We start from the raw sequence: 25,149 nt of genomic DNA, 5'->3' as shown, positions 1-25,149 counted from the left end.
TTTCTTGATTTGATTGATATTCATGGACAACTCATTTCCCCATATGCAAAAAGGGCCGAACAGTGGGTGAAAACCTCTGACAGCAGGACCTATATGTGCAAGACCAAATTGCTAAAAACCAAAATATTAGAATGGTTCCTGCAATTGCACAATAATGTGCTATCAGACAACGAACCATGCACATGCAAACCTCGACTGTAAACCTTAGTGCTTCCCATTGTTTCCCTACAACACATATAAGGTAGTTAGTCATCAGGTTAAGTATTTACTACAGCCAAATTAAATTTATTCCTCACGTGGTATACAATAATAGAATGCACCCATAACTATTGAACATCGCATTACATAATTGAACTAAACAGTTAACTAAAGACCACAACACAAATGAACCAAACGTTAACTGAGCACCACATTGCATAATGTATAACCAAACCAAGCATGCTTGAAAACTTGGAAATATAGCAATTGTATTCGTTTCTCATGTATTTTGTAAAGATAAATTTGATTTATTTCTCACATGGAATACAATACAAAATTGCAGCCTGAAGAATTGAACATCACATTTGTAGAATTGAACCAAACTGTTAACTGAAGACGACAACTAATTAAAAAATAGTTAATAAGTGAGCACCACACTGCATGACATATAGAACATATACACTAGAGCAACATATTGCATGGTAAAATTAGATAGCATAATTCACTAGAATTTGTGAAGGAAAGGCAGGAGCAGCACACGCAACAGGTAAAACGAGCATGCTTAACCGGCATAGCTAGCAAATTGCAAGGTGCTTCTCCAAGATCTGGGGTCGGCACGAACGGCATCCATTGCGACCTCATCCACGCGTGCGGTCGCAATTTGCTTCTCTGCTGCCAAATGCTCCTTGAGATCCTAGTTATACTGCGTGCACCATAGCTTAGGACCGCGCTTATTTGGTGGAGGAGTCGGTGATTTGGGTGGAAGTTGTCGCGCTTGCGCCGGTGATCGGGGCATGTAGGATGTAGGAGGAGGAGGAGGAGGAGGATGGGGGTCGGGTGTGGATTACCTGCCTGGATAGACGAGGTCGAGCGGCATGAAGGAGGGGCGCCGACAAGGAGGCGGCCGCTGCAAGCAAGGGGTGAAGGTTACAACTTGGAAAGGAAGGCGGAAACAGGTGAAATGTGGCTTTTGGTAAGGGGGAGGGGGCGGGCAGGTAAATATTTCCGCGGAAGCCAAAAATTTGGAATCGCTTTAGGGAAAACTGGCGTGCAAAGTGTCATCAGACACGGTCCCTTATTCAGAACTGTGTGCGACATGTGAACATCACAAACGATTCAGATAGCTTAACCCGTGTGTGATGAGTTTGAACGTCAAAATTTTTGGTTCAAATTTCCATGGTTACAGTGGTCATCCACGTCATTGCATAATTTGGGTACACAAAGGAGACTAACTTCTTAATCGAGCAAGTTCAACAATTAAACAAAGCTACCTGACCTAAACATAACTCTAACAAATTAATGGCCGGTGCTCTTAATTAAACAAAACAAAGAGTACTACTATGGCTGGTGCTCGTCGATCTCCACCGCCGCCTCCATGTCCAGCTCGCGCCCGACGGTCTCCTGGGGAAGGGGCTCCATGGCATCCATCGCACCATACTCGTCAAGCATCTCGCCATCCTCGTCTGCCATCTCTTTGGAAAAGGCCGCCACGAGCTGGGCGTGGGCAGACACGATCTGGGTTGGATGGGCTCCATCGTCGCAAGGTATGCGGCGGTGGAACGGATGACTGCTCGAACGCACTCGGCGATTGCCAGCTCTTCGGTCGTGGGTTGCCGACCGTTGTCGGAGAAGCTTCATTCGATTTGTGCGGTGACCGCCAGGAGCTGGGTGTGGGCGGACTCTACATGGTCGTGTGTAGCCTCCATCAGGGCTAAGGCCACCGCTATGGAACAGACAGCTGTTGTGCCGCTCTCGCCAGTTGTTATCCCCGAGCCAGATGTTGCTGCCGCCACCTAAAAAGCAACAGCGGCCGTTTGGGCTGCCATGGCCGCCCGGTCACAGATTGCGGCCGTGCTCATGCACATTGTTAGCACGTGCATGGCAGCTGTGGCCACGCTCTCACCGGAGTGGGCCACCAAAGTTGACCTCACGACGCGGGCCCACATGCCCATCTTTGACCGACGACGATTGAATAGTGAAATGATATTTGGGGAGCGAGCTAGTGTGCTTGAGACGCCGGCTACGGACTATAGCCGATGCACCTTCTCGTGTAAGCCATAGGCGTACTATACATCGACGGTGCTCCAGGATATTTTGTGCTGCATCTCAGATGGTTGGTGATAATAAACTATGTGCGATCTACTTGATTTTTCATCTTGATTTGAATTACATAATGGGGTCACAGCGGCAATGGACGGTTTTTGAATTGCTAGACCTTTTATCTGGAGTGAACATGCAACTATATGTGTGTCGTAAAAGAATTGGAATTATTCGGGGGTTGTTTGAACATTTTATACATTAAATTGGTTTTCTAGCCATTTCAGGTGCACAATTCAAAATTAAACTACATGCACATGCTCCGGTGCACCAACAGGGGTTGTAAAATCATATATGTGTCCATGGGTTTATGCTTATCTCCCATGCAAGAAATGGGGATGAAATTCGAACAAGACGACACCGTGGCTCTCCGGCAAACATCGACGTACTTGCTTTTGTAATTCTAGTAAATCCAAAATTTGTCCGAAATTCGTGAAACTTGGCATGCTATCATGGAGCGGCATCAACATACCGCGGTAAAAATTTTGTCCCAATTGTGGCAGGTTTTGGTATAAGCTTCTCATAAATCAGAGCTTCTCACACAACAAGTGTGATGGTTTTGGTAGGGAACAGTTCACCTTTCTGGACGAAACGACATCCGTTGCCTCTTCTTGATTTCAAATTTTTTCCTAGTGACAACATAGAACAACAGGAGTGCTGTGTCAATTTTTGGGATTTTTCGGGGTTCGCTTGGACATTTTTATACATTAACTGAGTTTTCTGTGCATTCATGTGCATAATTGAAATTTGAACTACAGGCACATGCTCTAATGCATATAAATTAGTTGAAAATTCAAATATGTGTCCTTGGTTGCCTGCTTAGGTCCCATGCAAGAAATGGAAATGAATGTCAAACACCCTGCCATCGTCACTCAGCCGCAAACATTGAGATACCTGGTTTTTAAATTCTAGAAAATCCAAAACCTTTCTGAAATTCATGAAACTTGGCATGCTATCACGGAGCGGCATCAACATGTCCTGGTAAAAAATTTGTCTCGTTTGGGGCAGGTTTGGGTATATGCTTCTCACAAACCAGAGCTTCTCACAACAAGCATGATGGTTTGGGTAGGGAACGTCCCACCTTTGGGGACGAAACGATAACCATTGGCTCTTATTGCTTCCAAATTTTTTCTTGTGTCAACATAGAACAACAAGAGTGTTGTGTCAACTTTTGTGATTTTTCAGGGTTCGTTTGGACATTTTTATGCATTAACTAAGTTTTCAATGCATTTATGTGCATAATTCAAATTTGAACCACATGCACATGCTCCAGTGCATATAAATTGGTTGAAAAATCAAATCTTTGTCCTTGGGTGCATGCTTAGGTCCCATGCAAGAAATGGGAACGAATTTCAAACATCAGGGCACCATTGATTGCCGGCAAAAACTTGAGATGCCTGGTTTTTAAATTCTAGTAAATCCAAAACCCGTCTGAAATTCATCAAACTTGGCATGCTATCATGGAGCGGCATCAACATGTCGTGGAAATTTTTTTGTCCCATTTGGGGTAGGTTTGGGTATATGCTTCTCACAAACCAGAGCTTCTCACAACAAGCATGATGGTTTCGGTAGGGAACATCCCACCTTTGGGGACGAAATGATATCCATTGCCTCCTATTGCTTCCAAAAAAGTTCTCGTGTCAACATAGAATAATAGGAGTGTTGTGGCAATTTTTGTGATTTTTAAGGGTTCGTTTGGACATTTTTATGCATTAACTATGTTTTCAATGCATTTATGTGCATAATTCAAATTTGAACTACATGCACATGCTCCAGTGCATATAAATTGGTTGAAAAATCAAATCCGGTTCCTTGGGTGCATGCTTAGGTCTCATGCAAGAAATGGGACTGAATTTCAAACACCAAGGCGCCATCGATTGCCAGCAAAACATTGAGATGCCTGATTTTTAAATTCTAGTAAATACAAAACTCGTCTGAAATTCATGAAACTTGGCATGCTTTCATGGAGCATCATCAACATGCCGTGGTAAATTTTTTTCTTGTTTGGGGTAGGTTTGGGTATATGCTGCTCACAAACCAGACCTTCTCACAACAAGCATGATGGTTTCGGTAGGGAACGTCCCACCTTTGGGGAGAAATGATATCCATTGCCTCTTATTGCTTCCAAAAATTCTCTCGTGTCAACATAGAACAACAGGAGTGTTGTGTCAATTTTTGTGATTTTTCAGGGTTCGTTTGGACATTTTTATGCATTAACTGAGTTTTCAAAGCATTTATGTGCATAATTCAAATTTGAACTACATGCAGATGCTCCAGTGTATGTAAATTGGTTGAAAAATCAAATCTGTGTCCTTGGGTGCATGCTTAGGTCCCATGCAAGAAATGGGAATGAATTTCAAACATCAGGGCACCATTGATTGCCGGCAAAAACTTGAGATGCCTGGTTTTTAAATTCTAGTAAATCCAAAACTCATCTAAAATTCATCAAACTTGGCATGCTATCATGGAGCGGCATCAACATGTCATGGTAATTTCTTTGTCCCATTTGGGGTAGGTTTGGGTATATGCTTCTCACAAACCAGAGCTTCTCACAACAAGCATGATGGTTTCGGTACGGAACGTCCCACCTTTGGGGACGAAATGACATCCATTGCCTCCTATTGCTTCCAAAAAAATTCTCGTGTCAACATAGAACAACAGGAATGTTGTGTCAATTTTTGTGATTTTTAAGGGTTCGTTTGGACACTTTTAAGCATTAACTGAGTTTTCAATGCATTTATGTGCATAATTCAAATTTGAACTACATGCACATGCTCTAGTGCATATAAATTGGTTGAAAAATCAAATCTGTGTCCTTGGGTGCATGCTTAGGTCCCATGCAAGAAATGGGACTGAATTTCAAACACCAGGGCACCGTTGATTGCCGGCAAAACATTGAGATGCCTGATTTTTAAATTCTAGTAAATCCAAAACTCGTCTGAAATTCATGAAACTTGGCATGCTTTCATGGAGCGTCATCAACATGTCGTGGTAAATTTTTTGTCTCGTTTGGGGTAGGTTTGGGCATATGCTTCTCACAAACCAGAGCTTCTCACAACAAGCATGATGGTTTCGGTAGGGAACGTCCCACCTTTGGGGATGAAACGATATCCATTGCCTCTTATTACTTCCAAAAATTCTCTCGTGTCAACATAGAACAATAGGAGTGTTGTGTCAATTTTTGTGATTTTTCGGGGTTCATTTGGACATTTTTATGCATTAACTGAGTTTTCAATGGATTTATGTGCATAATTCGAATTTGAACTACATGCACATGCTCTAGTGCATATAAATTGGTTGAAAAATCAAATATGTGTCCTTGGGTGCATGCTTAGGTCCCATGCAAGAAATGGGAATGAATTTCAAACACCAGGGCACCGTTGATTGCCGGCAAAACATTGAGATGCCTGGTTTTTAAATTCTAGTAGATCCAAAACTCATATGAAATTCATGAAACTTGGCATCCTATCATGGAGCGGCATCAACATGTTGTGGTAATTTTTTTGTCCCATTTGGGGTAGGTTGGGTTATATGCTTCTCACAAACCAGAGCTTCTCACAACAAGCATGTTGATTTCGGTAGGGAATGTCCCACCTTTGGGGACGAAACGATATCCATTGCCTCTTATTGCTTCCAAAAAAATTCTCGTGTCAACATAGAACAACATGAGTGTTGTGTCAATTTTTGTGATTTGTCGGGGTTTGTTTGGACATTTTATGCATTAATTGAGTTTTCAATGCATTTATGTGCACAATTCAAATTTGAACTACATGCATATGCTCCAGTGCATAAAAAATGGTTGAAAAATCAAATGTGTGTCCTTGGGTGCATGCTTAGGTCCCATGCAAGAAATGGGAATGGATTTCAAACACCAGGGCACCGTTGATTGCCGGCAAAACATTGAGATGCCTTGTTTTTAAATTCCCGTATATCCAAAACTCGTCTGAAATTCATGAAACTTGGCATGCTATCATGGAGCGGCATCAACATGTCGTGGAAATTTTTTTGTCCCATTTGGGGTAGGTTTGGTATATGCTTCTCACAAACCAGAGCTTCTCACAACAAGCATGATGGTTTCAGTAGGGAACATCCCACCTTTGGGGACGAAATGATATCCATTGCCTCCTATTGCTTATAAAAAAGTTCTCGTGTCAACATAGAACAATAGGAGTGTTGTGGCAATTTTTGTGATTTTTAAGGGTTCGTTTGGACATTTTTATGCATTAACTATGTTTTCAATGCATTTATGTGCATATTCAAATTTGAACTACATGCACATGCTCCAGTGCATATAAATTGGTTGAAAAATCAAATCCGGTTCCTTGGGTGCATGCTTAGGTCTCATGCAGGAAATGGGACTGAATTTCAAACACCAAGGCACCATCGATTGCCAGCAAAACATTGAGATGCCAGATTTTTAAATTCTAGTAAATCCAAAACTCGTCTGATATTCATGAAACTTGGCATGCTTTCATGGAGCGTCATCAACATGCCGTGGTAAATTTTTTGTCTTGTTTGGGGTAGGTTTGGGTATATGCTTCTCACAAACCAGACCTTCTCACAACAAGCATGATGGTTTCGGTAGGGAACGTCCCACCTTTGGGGAGAAACGATATCCACTGCCTCTTATTGCTTCCAAAAATTCTCTCATGTCAACATAAAACAACAGGAGTGTTGTGTCATTTTTTGTGATTTTTCAGGGTTCGTTTGGACATTTTTATGCATTAACTGAGTTTTCAAAGCATTTATGTGCATAATTCAAATTTGAACTACATGCACATGCTCCAGTGCATATAAATTGGTTGAAAAATCAAATCTTTGTCCTTGGGTGCATGCTTAGGTCCCATGCAAGAAATGGGAATGAATTTCAAACATCAGGGCACCATTGATTGCCGGCAAAAACTTGAGATGCCTGGTTTTTAAATTCTAGTAAATCCAAAACTCGTCTGAAATTCATCAAACTTGGCATGCTATGATGGAGCGGCATCAACATGTCATGGTAATTTCTTTGTCCCATTTGGGGTAGGTTTGGGTATATGCTTCTCACAAACCAGAGCTTCTCACAACAAGCATGATGGTTTCGGTAGGGAACGTCCCACCTTTGGGGATGAAATGATATCCATTGCCTCCTATTGCTTCCAAAAAATTTCTCGTGTCAACATAGAACAACAGGAATGTTGTGTCAATTTTTGTGATTTTTAAGGGTTCGTGTGGACATTTTTAAGTATTAACTGAGTTTTCAATGCATTTATGTGCATAATTCAAATTTGAACTACATGCACATGCTCTAGTGCATATAAATTGGTTGAAAAATCAAATCTGTGTCCTTGGGTGCATGCTTAGGTCCCATGCAAGAAATGGGACTGAATTTCAAACACCAGGGCACCGTTGATTGCCGGCAAAACATTGAGATGCCTGATTTTTAAATTCTAGTAAATCCAAAACTCGTCTGAATTTCATGAAACTTGGCATGCTTTCATGGAGCGTCATTAACATGTCGTGGTAAATTTTTTGTCTCATTTGGGGTAGGTTTGGGTATATGCTTCTCACAAACCAGAGCTTCTCACAACAAGCATGATGGTTTCGGTAGGGAACGTCCCACCTTTGGGGATGAAACGATATCCATTGCCTCTTATTACTTCCAAAAATTCTCTCGTGTCAACATAGAACAACAGGAGTGTTGTGTCAATTTTTGTGATTTTTCGGGGTTCGTTTGGACATTTTTATGCATTAACTAAGTTTTCAATGCATTTATGTGCATAATTCGAATTTGAACTACATGCACATGCTCCAGTGCATATAAATTGGTTAAAAATCAAATCTGTGTCCTTGGGTGCATGCTTAGGTCCCATGCAAGAAATGGGAATGAATTTCAAACACCAGGGCACCGTTGATTGCCGGCAAAACATTAAGATGCCTGGTTTTTAAATTCTAGTAAATCCAAAACTCATATGAAATTCATGAAACTTGGCATCCTATCATGGAGCGGCATCAACATGTCGTGGTAATTTTTTTGTCCCATTTGGGGTAGGTTGGGTTATATGCTTCTCACAAACCAGAGCTTCTCACAACAAGCATGTTGATTTCGGTAGGGAATGTCCCACCTTTGGGGACGAAACGATATCCATTGCCTCTTATTGCTTCCAAAAAAATTCTCATGTCAACATAGAACAACATGAGTGTTGTGTCAATTTTTGTGATTTGTCGGGGTTTGTTTGGACATTTTATGCATTAACTGAGTTTTCAATGCATTTATGTGCACAATACAAATTTGAACTACATGCATATGCTCCAGTGCATAAAAATTGGTTGAAAAATCAAATGTGTGTCCTTGGGTGCATGCTTAGGTCCCATGCAAGAAATGGGAATGGATTTCAAACACCAGGGCACCATTGATTGCCGGCAAAACATTGAGATGCCTTGTTTTTAAATTCCCGTATATCCAAAACTTGTCTGAAATTCATCAAACTTGGCATGCTATCATGGAGCGGCATCAACATGTCATGGAATTTTTTTTGTCCCATTTGGGGTAGGTTTGGGTATATGCTTCTCACAAACCAGAGCTTCTCACAACAAGCATGATGGTTTCGGTATGGAACATCCCACCTTTGGGGACGAAATGATATCCATTGCCTCCTATTGCTTCCAAAAACGTTCTCGTGTCAACTTAGAACAATAGGAGTGTTGTGGCAATTTTTGTGATTTTTAAGGGCTCGTTTGGACATTTTTATGCATTAACTATGTTTTCAATGCATTTATGTGCATAATTCAAATTTGAACTACATGCACATGCTCCAGTGCATATAAATTGGTTGAAAAATCAAATCCGGTTCCTTGGGTGCATGCTTAGGTCTCATGCAAGAAATGGGACTGAATTTCAAACACCAAGGCACCATCGATTGCCAGCAAAACATTGAGATGCCTGATTTTTAAATTCTAGTAAATCCAAAACTCGTCTGAAATTCATGAAACTTGGCATGCTTTCATGGAGCGTCATCAACATGTCGTGGTAAATTTTTTGTCTCATTTGGGGTAGGTTTGGGTATATGCTTCTCACAAACCAGAGCTTCTCACAACAAGCATGATGGTTTCGGTAGGGAACGTCCCACCTTTGGGGATGAAACGGCATCCATTGCCTCTTATTACTTCCAAAAATTCTCTCGTGTCAACATAGAACAACAGGAGTGTTGTGTCAATTTTTGTGATTTTTCGGGGTTCGTTTGGACATTTTTATGCATTAACTGAGTTTTTAATGCATTTATGTGCATAATTCGAATTTGAACTACATGCACATGCTCCAGTGCATATAAATTGGTTGAAAAATCAAATCTGTGTCCTTGGGTGCATGCTTAGGTCCCATGCAAGAAATGTGAATGAATTTCAAACACCAGGGCACCGTTGATTGCCGGCAAAACATTGAGATGCCTGGTTTTTAAATTCTAGTAAATCCAAAACTCATATGAAATTCATGAAACTTGGCATCCTATCATGGAGCGGCATCAACATGTCGTGGTAATTTTTTTGTCCCATTTGGGGTAGGTTGGGTTATATGCTTCTCACAAACCAGAGCTTCTCACAACAAGCATGTTGATTTCGGTAGGGAATGTCCCACCTTTGGGGACGAAACGATATTCATTGCCTCTTATTGCTTCCAAAAAAATTCTCGTGTCAACATAGAACAACATGAGTGTTGTGTCAATTTTTGTGATTTGTCGGGGTTTGTTTGGACATTTTATGCATTAACTGAGTTTTCAATGCATTTATGTGCATAATTCAAATTTGAACTACATGCATATGCTCCAGTGCATAAAAATTGGTTGAAAAATCAAATGTGTGTCCTTGGGTGCATGCTTAGGTCCCATGCAACAAATGGGAATGGATTTCAAACACCAGGGCACCGTTGATTGCCGGCAAAACATTGAGATGCCTTGTTTTTAAATTCCCGTAAATCCAAAACTCGTCTGAAATTCATGAAACTTGGCATGCTATTATGGAATGGTACCGGACATGATGTGGTATTTTTTGTGTCCATTTTGAGAGAAGGCGCACTCGAATAATGAGAACCAACATAGGCATTTTGAAAAAATAGCTGCCACTTTAATATCTCAAACGTTTGTATAATTCAAACCATGTGCGTTCTATTAACCATTCACGTGACGACATGTGTCTTGGTTTTAATGGCTGTAGGAGGTGTCGTGCAGATAGCTACTTGACCTTGACTCAACGGGAGGCATGCGAGTGCAGTCCGGTGTGCACGCTAACCGAGAGGAGTGCAAGCTGTCCTCGAATGCGCAGGCTCACCGGGAAGCGTGCGAGTTGTACGTTGCACACGCTCACTGGGAAGTGCTACCTCTTGAGCACTGCGTTGGATTTCCCCGAAGAGGAGAGGATGATGCAGCGAAGTAGCGTAAGTATTTCCCTCATTTAGAACGAAGGTATCAATCCAGTAGGAGGCTAGGCGCGAGTCCCTCGTACCTACTCAAAAACAATAGCTCAACGCAACCAACGCGCTTAGGGGTTGTCAATCCCTTCACGGTCACTTACGAAAGTGAGATCTGATAGAAATGATAAATAATATTTTTGGTATTTTTGGTATAGAGATGCAAAGTAAAAAGTAAAAGGCAAAGTAAAAAAGCAAAGCAATAATAAAGTGATGGAGATTGATATGATGAGAAAGAGACCCGGGGGCCATAGGTTTCACTAGTGGCTTCTCTCAAGAGCATAAGTATTCTACGGTGGGTGAACAAATTACTGTTGAGCAATTGACAGAATTGAGCATAGTTATGAGAATTATCTAGGTATGATCATGTATATAGGCATCACGTCCGAGACAAGTAGACCGACTCCTGCCTGCATCTACTACTATTACTCCACTCATCGACTGCTATCCAGCATGCATCTAGAGTATTAAGTTAAAAATAGAGTAACGTCTTAAGCAAGATGAAATGATGTAGAGGGATAGTTTCATGGAATATTATAAAACTCCCATCTTGTTATCCTCGATGGCAACAATACAATACGTGCCTTGCTGCCCCTTCTGTCACTAGGAAAGGACACCGCAAGATCGAACCCAAAGCTAAGCACTTCTCCCATGGCAAGAACAACCAATCTAGTAGGCCAAACCAAACTGATAATTCGAAGATACTTGCAAAGATAACCAATCATACATAAAAGAATTCTGAGATGATTCAAATATTATTCATAGATAGACTGGATCATAAACCCACAATTCATTGGTCTCAACAAACACAACGCAAAAAGAAGATTACATCGAATAGATCTCCACAAGAGAGGGGGAGAACATTGTATTGAGATCCAAAAAGAGAGCAGAAGCCATCAAGCTAGTAACTATGGACCTGTAGGTCTGAAGTAAACTACTCACACTTCATCGGAGGGGCTTGGATGATGATGTAGAAGCCCTCCGTGATCGATGCCCCCTCCGACGGAGCTCCAGAACAGGCCCCAAGATGGGATCTCGTGGATACAGAAAGTTGCGGCGGTGGAATTAGGTTTTTTGCTCCGTCTCCGATCGTTTGGGGGTACGTAGGTATATATAGGAGGAAGGAGTACGTTGGTGGAGCTTCGAGGGGCCCACGAGGCAGGGGCGCGCCCTAGGGGGGCGCTCCACCCTCGTGACCGCCTCGTGGCTTTCTTGACGGAGGGTCCAAATCTCCTGGATCTTATCTGATGAGAAAATCATGTTTCCGAAGGTTTCATTCCGTTTGAACTCCGTTTGATATTCTGTTTCTCCGAAACACTGAAATAGGCAAAAAACAGCAATTCTGGGCTGGGCCTCCGGTTAATAGGTTAGTCCAAAAAATAATATAAAAGTGGATAATAAAGCCCAATAATGTCCAAAACAGTAGATAATATAGCATGGAGCAATAAAAAATTATAGATACGTTGGAGACGTATCAAGCATCCCCAAGCTTAATTCCTGCTCGTCCTCGAGTAGGTAAATGATAAAAATAGAATTTTTGATGCGGAGTGCTACTTGGCATAATTTTAATGTAATTCTTCTTAATTGTGGTATGAATATTCAGATCCGAAAGGTTCAAGACAAAAGTTCATATTGACATAAAAATAATAATACTTCAAGCATACTAACTAAGCAATTATGTCTTCTCAAAATAACATGGCCAAAGAAAGTTCATCCCTACAAAATCAAATAGTTTAGTCATGTTTCATTTTTGTCACAAAAGAATGCTCTCATCATGCACAACCCCGATGACAAGCCAAGCAATTGTTTCATCCTTTAGTAATCTCAAATCTATAAACTTTCACGCAATATATGAGCGCGAGTCATGGACATAGCACTATGGGTGGAATAGAATATAATGAGGGGGGTTATGTGGAGAAGACAAAAAAGGAGAAAGTCTCATATCAACGAGGCTAATCAATGGGCTATGGAGATGCCCACCGATTGATGATAATGCAAGGAGTAGGGCTTGCCATGCAACAGATGCACTAGAGCTATAAATGTATGAAAGCTCAACAAAAGAAACTAGTGGGTGTGCATCCAACTTGCTTGCTCACGAAGACCTAGGGCACTTGAGGAGGCCCATTGTTGGAATATACAAGCCAAGTTCTATAATGAAAAATTCCCACTAGTATATGAAAGTGATAAGATGAGAGACTCTCTACTATGAAGATCATGGTGCTACTTTGAAGCACAAGTGTGGTAAAAGGATAGTAACATTGTCCCTTCTCTCTTTTTCTCTCATTTTTTTGGGCCTTTCCCTTTTTTATGGCCTTTCTCTTCTTTTTTGGGTCTTCTCCTTTTTTATGGCCTTTTTTTATTCCTCACTTGGTACAATGCTCTAATAATGATGATCATCACACTTCTATTTATTTACAACTCAATGATTACAACTTGATACTAGAACAAAGATGACTCTATATGAATGCCTCCGGCGGTGTACCGGGATATGCAATGAACCAAGGGTGACATGTATGAAAGAATTATGAACGGTGGCTTTGCCAAAAATACTATGTCAACTACATGATCATGCTAAGCAATATGACAATGATGAATGTGTCATGATGAACGGAATGATGGAAAGTTGCATGGCAATATATCTCGGAATGGCTATGGAAATGCCATAATAGGTAGGTATGGTGGCTGTTTTGAGGAAGATATAAGGAGGTTTATGTGTGAAAGAGCGTATCATATCACGGGGTTTGGATGCACCGGCGAAGTTTGCACCAACTCTCAATGTGAGAAAGGGCAATGCACGGTACCGAAGAGGCTAGCAAGGATGGAAGGGTGAGAGTGCGTATAATCCATGGACTCAACATTAGTCATAAAGAACTCACATACTTATTGCAAAAATCTACAAGTCATCAAAAACCTCGGCACTACGCGCATAATCCTAGGGGGATAGATTGGTAGGAAAAGACCATCGCTCGTCCCCGGCTGCCACTCATAAGGAAGACAATCAAATAACACCTCATGTTTCAAATTTGTTGCATAACGTTTACCATACGTGCATGCTATGGGACTTGCAAACCTCAACACAAGTATTTCTCAATTTCACAACTACTCAACTAGCACGACTTTGATATTATTACCTCCATATCTCAAAACAATCATCAAGCATCAAACTTTTCTTTGTTGGGGAACATAATAATTTCAAAAAAATCCTACGCACACGCAAGACCATGGTGATGCATAGCAACGAGAGGGGAGAGTGTTGTCCACGTACCCTCGTAGACCGAAAGCGGAAGCGTTAGCACAACGTGGTTGATGTAGTCGTACGTCTTCATGATCCGACTGATCAAGTACCGAATGCACGTCACCTCCGAGTTCAGCACACGTTCAGCACGATGACGTCCCTCTAACTCCGATCCAGCCGAGTGTTGAGGGAGAGTTTCGTCAGCACGACGGCGTGGTGACGATGTTGATGTTCTACCGATGCAGGGCTTCGCCTAAGCACCGCTATACTATTATCGAGGTGGACTATGGTGGAGGGGGGCACCGCACACGACTAAGAGACGATCAACTTGTGTGTCTAGAGGTGCCTCCCTGCCCCTGTATATAAAGGAGCAAGGGGGGGTGCGGCCGGCCAAGGGGAGAGGCGCGCCGGAGGAGTCCTACTCCTACCGGGAGTAGGACTCCCCCCCTTTTCCTAGTTGGATTAGGACTTGGGAGGGGGGAAGAAGGAAAGAAGGGGGCCGGCCCCCTTTTGCCCTAAACCAATTCGGTTTGGGCCTTGGGGGCACGCCCCACACTTCCCTTGCTTCCCTCCTGTTTCACTAAGGCCCATGTAGGCCCATTAAGCCCCCTGGGGGTTCCGGTAACCCCCCGGTACTCCGGTAAAATCCCGATTTCACCCGGAACACTTCCGATATCCAAACATAGGCTTCCAATATATCAATCTTCATGTCTCGACCATTTCGAGACTCCTCGTAATGTCTGTGATCACATCCGGGACTCCGAGCAACCTTCGGTACATCAAAACATAAAACTCATAATATAACTGCCATCGTAGCGTTAAACATGCGGACCCTACGGGTTCGAGAACTTTGTAGACATGACTGAGACACGTCTCCGGTCAATAACCAATAGCGGAACCTAGATGTTCATATTGGCTCCTACATATTCTATGAAGATCTTTATCGGTCAGACCGCATAACAACATACGTTGTTCCCTTTGTCATCAGTATGTTACTTGCCCGAGATTCGACCGTCGGTATCTCAATACCTAGTTCAATCTCGTTACCGACATGTCTCTTTACTCGTTCCGTAATACATCATCCCGCAACTAACTCATTAATTGCAATGCTTGCAAGGCTTAAGTGATGTGCATTACCGAGAATGCCTAGAGATACCTCTCCGACAATCGGAGTGACAAATCCTAATCTTGAAATACGTCAACCCAACAAGTACCTTCGGAGACACCTGTAGAGCACCTTTATAATCACCCAATTATGTTGTGACGTTTGGTAGCACACAAAGTGTTCCTCCGGTAAATGGGAGTTGCATAATCTCATAGTCATAGGAACATGTATAAGTCATGAAGAAAGCAATAGCAACATACTTAAACGATCGTGTGCTAAGCTAACGGAATGGGTCATGTCAATCACATCATTCTCCTAATGATGTGATCCCGTTAATCAAATGACAACCCATGTCAATGGCTAGGAAACTTAACCATCTTTGATCAATGAGCTAGTTAAGTAGAGGCATACTAGTGACACTCTGTTTGTCTATGTATTCACACATGTATTATGTTTCTGGTTAATACAATTCTAGCATGAATAATAAACATTTATCATGATATAAGGAAATAAATAATAACTTTATTATTGCCTCTAGGGCATATTTCCTTCAGTCTCCCACTTGCACTAGAGTCAATAATCTAGATTACACAGTAATGATTCTAACACCCATGGAGCCTTGGTGCTGATCATGTTTTGCTCGTGGAAGAGGCTTAGTCAACGGGTCTGCAACATTCAGATCCGTATGTATCTTGCAAATTTCTATGTCTCCCACCTGGACTAGATCCCGGATGGAATTGAAGCGTCTCTTGATGTGCTTGGTTCTCTTGTGAAATCTGGATTCCTTCGCTAAGGCAATTGCTCCAGTATTGTCACAAAAGATTTTCATTGGACCCGATGCACTAGGTATGACACCTAGATCGGATATGAACTCCTTCATCCAGACTCCTTCATTTGCTGCTTCCGAAGCAGCTATGTACTCCGCTTCACATGTAGATCCCGCCACGACGCTTTGTTTAGAACTGCACCAACTGACAGCTCCACCGTTCAATGTAAACACGTATCCGGTTTGCGATTTCGAATCGTCCGGATCAGTGTCAAAGCTTGCATCAACGTAACCGTTTACGATGAGCTCTTTGTCACCTCCATAAACGAGAAACATATCCTTAGTCCTTTTCAGGTATTTCAGGATGTTCTTGACCGTTGTCCAGTGATCCACTCCTGGATTACTTTGGTACCTCCCTGCTAGACTTATAGCAAGGCACACATCAGGTCTGGTACACAGCATTGCATACATGATAGAGCCTATGGCTGAAGCATAGGGAACATCTTTCATTTTCTCTCTATCTTCTGCAGTGGTCGGGCATTGAGTCTTACTCAACTTCACACCTTGTAATACAGGCAAGAACCCTTTCTTTGCTTGATCCATTTCGAACTTCTTCAAAACTTTGTCAAGGTATGTGCTTTGTGAAAGTCCAATTAAGCGTCTTGATCTATCTCTATAGATCTTAATGCCCAATATGTAAGCAGCTTCACCGAGGTCTTTCATTGAAAAACTCTTATTCAAGTATCCCTTTATGCTATCCAGAAATTCTATATCATTTCCAATCAGTAATATGTCATCCACATATAATATCAGAAATGCTACAGAGCTCCCACTCACTTTCTTGTAAATACAGGCTTCTCCAAAAGTCTGTATAAAACCAAATGCTTTGATCACACTATCAAAGCGTTTATTCCAACTCCGAGAGGCTTGCACCAGTCCACAAATGGATCGCTGGAGCTTGCACACTTTGTTAGCTCCCTTTGGATCGACAAAACCTTCCGGTTGCATCATATACAACTCTTCTTCCAGAAATCCATTCAAGAATGCAGTTTTGACATCCATCTGCCATATTTCATAATCATAAAACGCGGCAATTGCTAACATGATTTGGACAGACTTAAGCATCACTATGGGTGAGAAGGTCTCATCGTAGTCAATCCCTTGAACTTGTCGAAAACCTTTCGCAACAAGTCGAGCTTTATAGACAGTAACATTACCGTCAGCGTCAGTCTTCTTCTTGAAGATCCATTTATTCTCAATTGCTTGCCGATCAACGGGCAAGTCAACCAAAGTCCACACTTTGTTCTCATACATGGATCCCATCTCAGATTTCATGGCCTCAAGCCATTTTGCGGAATCTGGGCTCACCATCGCTTCTTCATATTTCGTAGGTTCGTCATGGTCTAGTAACATAACTTTTAGAACAGGATTCCGTACCACTCTGGTGCGGATCTTACTCTGGTTGACATACGAGGTTCAGTAACAACTTGATCTAAAGTTTCATGATCATCATCATTAACTTCCTCACTAATTGGTGTAGGTGTCGCAGAAACCGTTTTCTGTGATGAACTACTTTCCAATAAGGGAGCAGGTACAGTTACCTCATCAAGTTCTACTTTCCTCCCAGTCACTTCTTTCGAGAGAAACTCCTTCTCTAGAAAAACTCCGAATTTAGCAACAAAAGTCTTGCCTTCGGATCTGTGATAGAAGGTGTACCCAACAGTCTCCTTTGGGTATCCTATGAAGACACATTTCTCCGATTTGGGTTTGAGCTTATCAGGTTGAAGCTTTTTCACATAAGCATCGCAGCCCCAAACTTTCAGAAACGACAACTTTGGTTTCTTACCAAACCACAGTTCATAAGGCGTCGTCTCAACGGATTTCGATGGTGCCCTATTTAACGTGAATGCGGCTGTCTCTAAAGCATAACCCCAAAACAATAGCGGTAAATCTGTAAGAGACATCATAGATCGCACTATATCTAGTAAAGTACGATTACGACGTTCGGACACACCATTACGCTGTGGTGTTCCGGGTGGCGTGAGTTGCGAAACTATTCCGCATTGTTTCAAATGTAGACCAAACTCGTAACTCAAATATTCTCCTCCATGATCAGATCGTAGAAACTTTATTTTCTTGTTACGATGATTTTCAACTTCACTCTGAAATTCTTTGAACTTTTCAAATGTTTCAGACTTATGCTTCATTAAGTAGATATACCCATATCTGCTTAAATCATCTGTGAAGGTGACAAAATAACGATATCCGCCACGAGCCTCAACATTCATCGGACCACATACATCTGTATGTATGATTTCCAACAAATCTGTTGCTCTCTCCATAGTTCCGGAGAACGCGTTTTAGTCATCTTGCCCATGAGGCACGGTTCGCAAGTACCAAGTGATTCATAATCAAGTGGTTCCAAAAGTCCATCAGTATGGAGTTTCTTCATGCGCTTTACACCGATATGACCTAAACGGCAGTGCCACAAATAAGTTGCACTATCATTATCAACTCTGCATCTTTTGGCTTCAACATTATGAATATGTGTGTCACTACTATCGAGATTCAATAAGAATAGACCACTCTTCACGGGTGCATGACCATAAAAGATATTACTCATATAAATAGAACAACCATTATTCTCTGATTTAAATGAATAACCGTCTCGCATCAAACAAGATCCAGATATAATGTTCATGCTCAACGCTGGCACCAAATAACAATTATTTAGGTCTAATACTAATCCCGAAGGTAGATGTAGAGGTAGCGTGCCGACCGCGATCACATCGACTTTGGAACCATTTCCCACGCGCATCGTCACCTCGTCCTTAGCCAATCTTCGCTTAATCCGTAGCCCCTATTTCGAGTTGCAAATATTAGCAACAGAACCAGTATCAAATACCCAGTTGCTACTGCGAGCATTAGTAAGGTACACGTCAATAACATGTATATCACATATACCTTTGTTCACCTTGCCATCCTTCTTATCCGCCAAATACTTGGGGCAGTTCCGCTTCCAGTGACCAGTCTGCTTGTAGTAGAAGCACTCAGTTTCAGGCTTAGGTCCAGACTTGGGTTTCTTCTCTTGAGCAGCAACTTGCTTGTTGTTGTTCTTGAAGTTCCCCTTCTTCTTCCCTTTGCCCTTTTTCTTGAAACTAGTGGTCTTGTTGACCATCAACACTTTATGCTCCTTCTTGATTTCTACCTCTGCAACCTTTAGCATTGTGAAGAGCTCGGGAATTGTTTTATTCATCCCTTGCATATTATAGTTCATCAAGAAGCTCTTGTAGTTTGGTGGCAGTGATTGAAGAACTCTGTCAATGACACTATCAACCGAAAGATTAACTCCCAACTGAGTCAAGTGATTATGGTACCCAGACATTCTGAGTATATGTTCACTGACATAACTATTCTCCTCCATCTTGCAACTATAGAACTTATTGGAGACTTCATATCTCTCAATCCAGGAATTTGCTTGAAATATTAACTTCAACTCCTGGGACATCTCATATGCTCCATGACGTTCAAAACGTCGTTGAAGTACCAGTTCTAAGCCATAAAGCATGGCACACTGAACTATCGAGTAGTCATCAACTCGCAACTGCCAGGCATTCACAATGTCTTCTATTGCTGGCGCAGGAGGTACACCTAGCGGTGCTTCCAGGACGTAACTCTTCTATCCAGCAATGAGGATAATCCTCAAGTTACGGACCCAGTCCGTGTAATTGCTACCATCATCTTTCAATTTTGCTTTCTCAAGGAACGCATTAAATTTCAATGGAACAACAGCACGGGCCATCTATCTACAATCAACATAGACAAGCAACATACTATCAGGTACTAAGTTCATGATAAATTTAAGTTCAATTAATCATATTACTTAAGAACTCCCACTTAGATAGACATCCCTCTAATCCTCTAAGTGATCACGTGATCCAAATCAACTAAACCATGTCCGATCGTCACGTGAGATGGAGTAGTTTCAATAGTGAACATCACTATGTTGATCATATCTACTATATGATTCACGCTCGACCTTTCGGTCTCCATGTTCCGAGGCCATATTTGTTATATGCTAGGCTCGTCAAGTTTAACCTGAGTATTCCGCGTGTGCAACTGTTTTGCACCCGTTGTATTTGAACATAGAGCCTATCACACCCGATCATCACGTGGTGTCTCAGCACGAAGAACTTTCGCAACGGTGCATACTCAGGGAGAACACTTATACTTTGATAATTTAGTGACGGATCATCTTATAATGCTACCATCAATCAAAGCAAGATAAGATGTGTAAAAGATAAACATCATATGCAATCAATATAAGTGATATGATATGACCATCATCATCTTGTGCTTGTGATCTCTATCTCCAAAGCACCGTCATGATCACCATCGTCACCGATGCGACACCTTGATCTCCATCGTAGCATCGTTGTCGTCTCGCCAATCTTATGCTTCCACGACTATCGCTACCGCTTAGTGATAAAGTAAAGCATTACAGGGCGATTGTATTGCATACAATAAAGCGACAACCATATGGCTCCTGCCAGTTGCCGATAACTCGGTTACAAAACATGATCATCTCATACAATATAGCTTCACGTCTTAACCATATCACATCACAACATGCCCTGCAAAAACAAGTTAGACATCCTCTACTTTGTTGTTGCAAGTTTTACGTGGCTGCTACGGGATTAGCAAGAACCGTTCTTACCTACGCATCAAAACCACAACGATAGTTTGTCAAGTTGGTGTGTTTTAACCTTCGCAAGGACCGGGCGTAGCCACACTTGGTTCAACTAAAGTTGGAGGAACTGACACCCGCCAGCCACCTATGTGCAAAGCACGTCGGTAGAACCAGTCTCGCGTAAGCGTACGCGTAATGTCGGTCTGGGCCGCTTCATCCAACAATACCGCCGAACCAAAGTATGACATGCTGGTAAACAGTATGACTTATATCGCCCACAACTCACTTGTGTTCTACTCGTGCATATAACATCAACGCATAAAACCTGGCTCGGATGCCCCTGTTGGTGAACGTAGTAATTTCAAAAAATTTCCTACGCACACGCAAGATCATGGTGATGCATAGCAACGAGAAGGGAGAGTGTTGTCCACATACCCTCGTAGACCGAAAGCGGAAGCGTTAGCACAACGCGGTTGATGTAGTCGTACGTCTTCACGATCCGACCGATCAAGTACCGAACGCACGGCACCTCCGAGTTTAGCACACGTTCAGCCCGATGACGTCCCTCTAACTCCGATCCAGCAGAGTGTTGAGGGAGAGTTTCGTCAGCACGACGGCGTGGTGACGATGTTGATGTTCTACCGACGCAGGGCTTCGCCTAAGCACCGCTACAGTATTATTGAGGTGGACTATGGTGGAGGGGGCACCACACACGGCTAAGAGACGATCAACTTGATCAACTTGTGTGTCTAGAGGTGCCCCCTGCCCCTATATATAAAGGAGCAAGGGGGGTGCGGCCGGCCAAGGGGAGAGGCGCACCGGAGGAGTCCTACTCCCACCGGGAGTAGGACTCCCCCCCCCCTTTTCCTAGTTGGATTAGGACTTGGGAGGGGAGAAGAAGGAAAGAGGGGGGTCGGCCCCCTTTTGCCCTAAACCAATTCGGTTTGGGCCTTGGGGGGCACGCCGCACACCTCCCTTTCTTCCCTCCTTCTTCACTAAGGCCCATGTAGGCCATTAAGCCCCCGGGGGGTTCCGGTAACCCCCGGTACTCCGGTAAAATCCCGATTTCACCCGGAACACTTCCGATATCCAAACATAGGCTTCCAATATATCAATCTTCATGTCTCGACCATTTCGAGACTCCTCATCATGTCCGTGATCACATCCGGGACTCTGAACAACCTTCGGTACATCAAAACATAAAACTCATAATATAACTGTCATCGTAGCGTTAAGCGTGCGGACCCTACGGGTTCGAGAACTATGTAGACATGACCGAGACACGTCTCCGGTCAATAACCAATAGCGGAACCTGGATGCTCATATTGGCTCCTACATATTCTACGAAGATCTTTATCGGTCAGACCGCATAACAACATACATTGTTCCCTTTGTCATCGGTATGTTACTTGCCCGAGATTCGATCGTCGGTATCTCAATACCTAGTTCAATCTCGTTACCGGCAAGTCTCTTTACTCGTTCCGTAATACATCATCCCGCAACTAACTCATTAGTTGCAATGCTTGCAAGGCTTAAGTGATGTGCATTACCGAGAGGGCCCAGAGATACCTCTCCGACAATCGGAGTGACAAATCCTAATCTTGAAATACGCCAACCCAACAAGTACCTTCGGAGACACCTGTAGAGCACCTTTATAATCACCCAGTTACATTGTGACATTTGGAAGCACACAAAGTGTTCCTCCGGTAAACGGGAGTTGCATAATCTCATAGTCATAGGAACATGTATAAGTCATGAAGAAAGCAATAGCAACATACTTAAACGATCGTGTGCTAAGCTAACGGAATGGGTCATGTCAATCACATCATTCTCCTAATGATGTGATCCCGTTAATCAAATGACAACCCATGTCAATGGCTAGGAAACTTAACCATCTTTGATCAATGAGCTAGTTAAGTAGAGGCATACTAGTGACACTCTGTTTGTCTATGTATTCACACATGTATTATGTTTCTGGTTAATACAATTCTAGCATGAATAATAAACATTTATCATGATATAAGGAAATAAATAATAACTTTATTATTGCCTCTAGGGCATATTTCCTTCATTCTTAGTATTCAACACACTCATAAGAAAGTTTAATTATTAATCTTGCATACCAAGCATATTAGGATTTTAAGCAAATTACCATGCTATTAAGACTCTCAAAATAATCTAAGTGAAGCATGAGAGATCAATAGTTTCTATAAAACAAATCCACCACCGTGCTCTAAAAGATATAAGTGAAGCACTAGAGCAAAACTATAAATCTCAATAGATATAAGTGAAGCACATAGAGTATTCTATCAAATTCCAAATTATGTATGGCTCTCTCAAAAGGTGTGTACAGCAAGGATGATTGTGGTAGACTAACAAGCAAAGACTCAAATCATAACAGACGCTCCAAGCAAAACACATATCATGTGGTGAATAAAAATATAGCTCCAAGTAAAGTTACCGATAGAAGTAGATGAAAGAGGGGATGCCTTCTGGGGCATCCCCAAGCTTTGGCTTTTAAGTGTCCTTAGATTATATTGCGGGTGCCATGGGAATCCCCAAGCTTAGGCTCTTGCCACTCCTTGTTCCATAATCCATCAAATCTTTACCCAAAACTTGAAAACTTCACAACACAAAACTTAAAGTAGAAAATCTCGTGAGCTCCGTTAGCGGAAGAAAACAAAAGACCACTTCAAGGTACTGTAATGAACTCATTTTTTATTTATATTGGTGTTAAACCTACTGTATTCCAACTTCTCTATGGATTATAAACTATTTTACTAGCCATAGATTAATCAAAATAAGCAAACAACACACGAAAAACAGAATCTGTCAAAAACAGAACAGTCTGTAGTAATCTGTATCTAGCGCAAGATCTGAAACCCCAAAAATTATAAAATAAATTTCTAGACGTGAGGAATTTATCCATTAATAATCTTAAAAAATAATTAACTAAATAGCACTTTCCAAATAAAAATGATAGCAGTTCTCGTGAGCGCTAAAGTTTCTGTTTTTTACAGCAAGTTCAATAAGACTTTCCCCAAGTCTTCCCAACGGTTCTACTTGGCACAAACACTAATTAAACACAAAAAACACAACCAAAACAGAGGCTAGATAAATTATTTATTACTAAACAGGATAAAAAATCAAGGAATAAAAATAAAATTGGGTTGCCTCCCAACAAGCGCTATCGTTTAACGCCCCTAGCTAGGCATAACAAGCAAGAATAGATCTAGGTATTGCCATCTTTGGTAGGCAATCCATAAGTGGCTCTCATGATAGATTCATATGGTAATTTTATTTTATTTCTAGGGAATTGTTCCATGCCCTTTTTTAATGGAAATTGAAATCTAATATTCCCTTCCTTTATATCAATAATTGCACCAACCGTTCTAAGGAAAGGTCTACTGAGAATAATAGGGCAAGAAGGATTGCAATCTATATCAAGAACGATAAAATCTACGGGCACATAATTCATATTTGCAACAATAAGAACATCATTAATTCTTCCCATAGGTTTCTTAATAGTCTAATCCGCAAGATGCAAGTTTAGAGAGCAATCATCAAAATCACGGAAATCTAGCAAATCACACAAAGTTTTGGGAATACTAGAGACACTAGCAGCCAAATCACATAAAGCATAAAACACATAATCTTTAGTTTTAATTTTAATAGTAGGTTCCCACTCATCATAAAGTTTTCTAGGGATAGAAATTTTCAACTCAAGTTTTTCTTCATAAGATTGCATCAAGGCATCAACGATATGTTCGGTAAAGGCTTTATTTTGACTATAAGCATGAGGAGATTTTAGCACGGATTGCAACAAGGAAATACAATCAATTAAAGAGCAATTTTCATAATTAAAATCCTTGAAATCCAATATAGTGGGTTTAGCATCATATAGGGTTTTATTTCTTTTAATCCCACTTTTATCAATTTCATCATCAAGATCTAAATACTCCAAATTTTTAGAACGCCTTCTAGGTAAAAGTGGATCATATTCAGTCCCATCATTATCAAGATTAATATTGCAAAACAAAGATTTAATAGGGTACACATCAATAACTTTTAGATCTTCATCTTTATTTTCATAGGAATTGGAAGAACACGATTTAATAAAGGCATCTTTCATAGCACGCGTCCTAGCGGTTCTTTCCTTGCACTCATCAATGGAAATTCTCATGGCTTTGAGAGACTCATTGATATCATGCTTAGGAGGAATAGATCTAAGCTTTAAAGAATCAACCTCAAGAGAAATTCTATCAACGTTCCTAGCCAAATCATCAACTTTAAGCAATTTCTTTTCAAGCAAAGTATTAAAATTCTTTTGTGAATTCATAAACTCTTTGACACTACTCTCAAATTCAGAGGGCATTTTATTAAAATTTCCGTAAGAGTTTTGTAGGAATTTCCATAATTATTAGAAGGATTAATAGGATAAGGCCTAGGATTAAAATTCCCTCTATACGCGTTGTTACCAAAATTATTCCTACCAAAAAAATTCACATCCATAGATTCATTATTATTCTCAATCAAAGTAGACAAAGGCATATCATTAGGATCAGATGAAACACTCTTAGTAGCAAATAATTTCATAAGTTCATCCATCTTTCCACTC

Source organism: Triticum aestivum, chromosome 3A (assembly GCF_018294505.1).
Source record: "Triticum aestivum cultivar Chinese Spring chromosome 3A, IWGSC CS RefSeq v2.1, whole genome shotgun sequence".
In the NCBI taxonomy this organism is placed as follows: Eukaryota; Viridiplantae; Streptophyta; class Magnoliopsida; order Poales; family Poaceae; genus Triticum; species Triticum aestivum.
Note: the sequence above shows the minus strand (reverse complement) of the source record.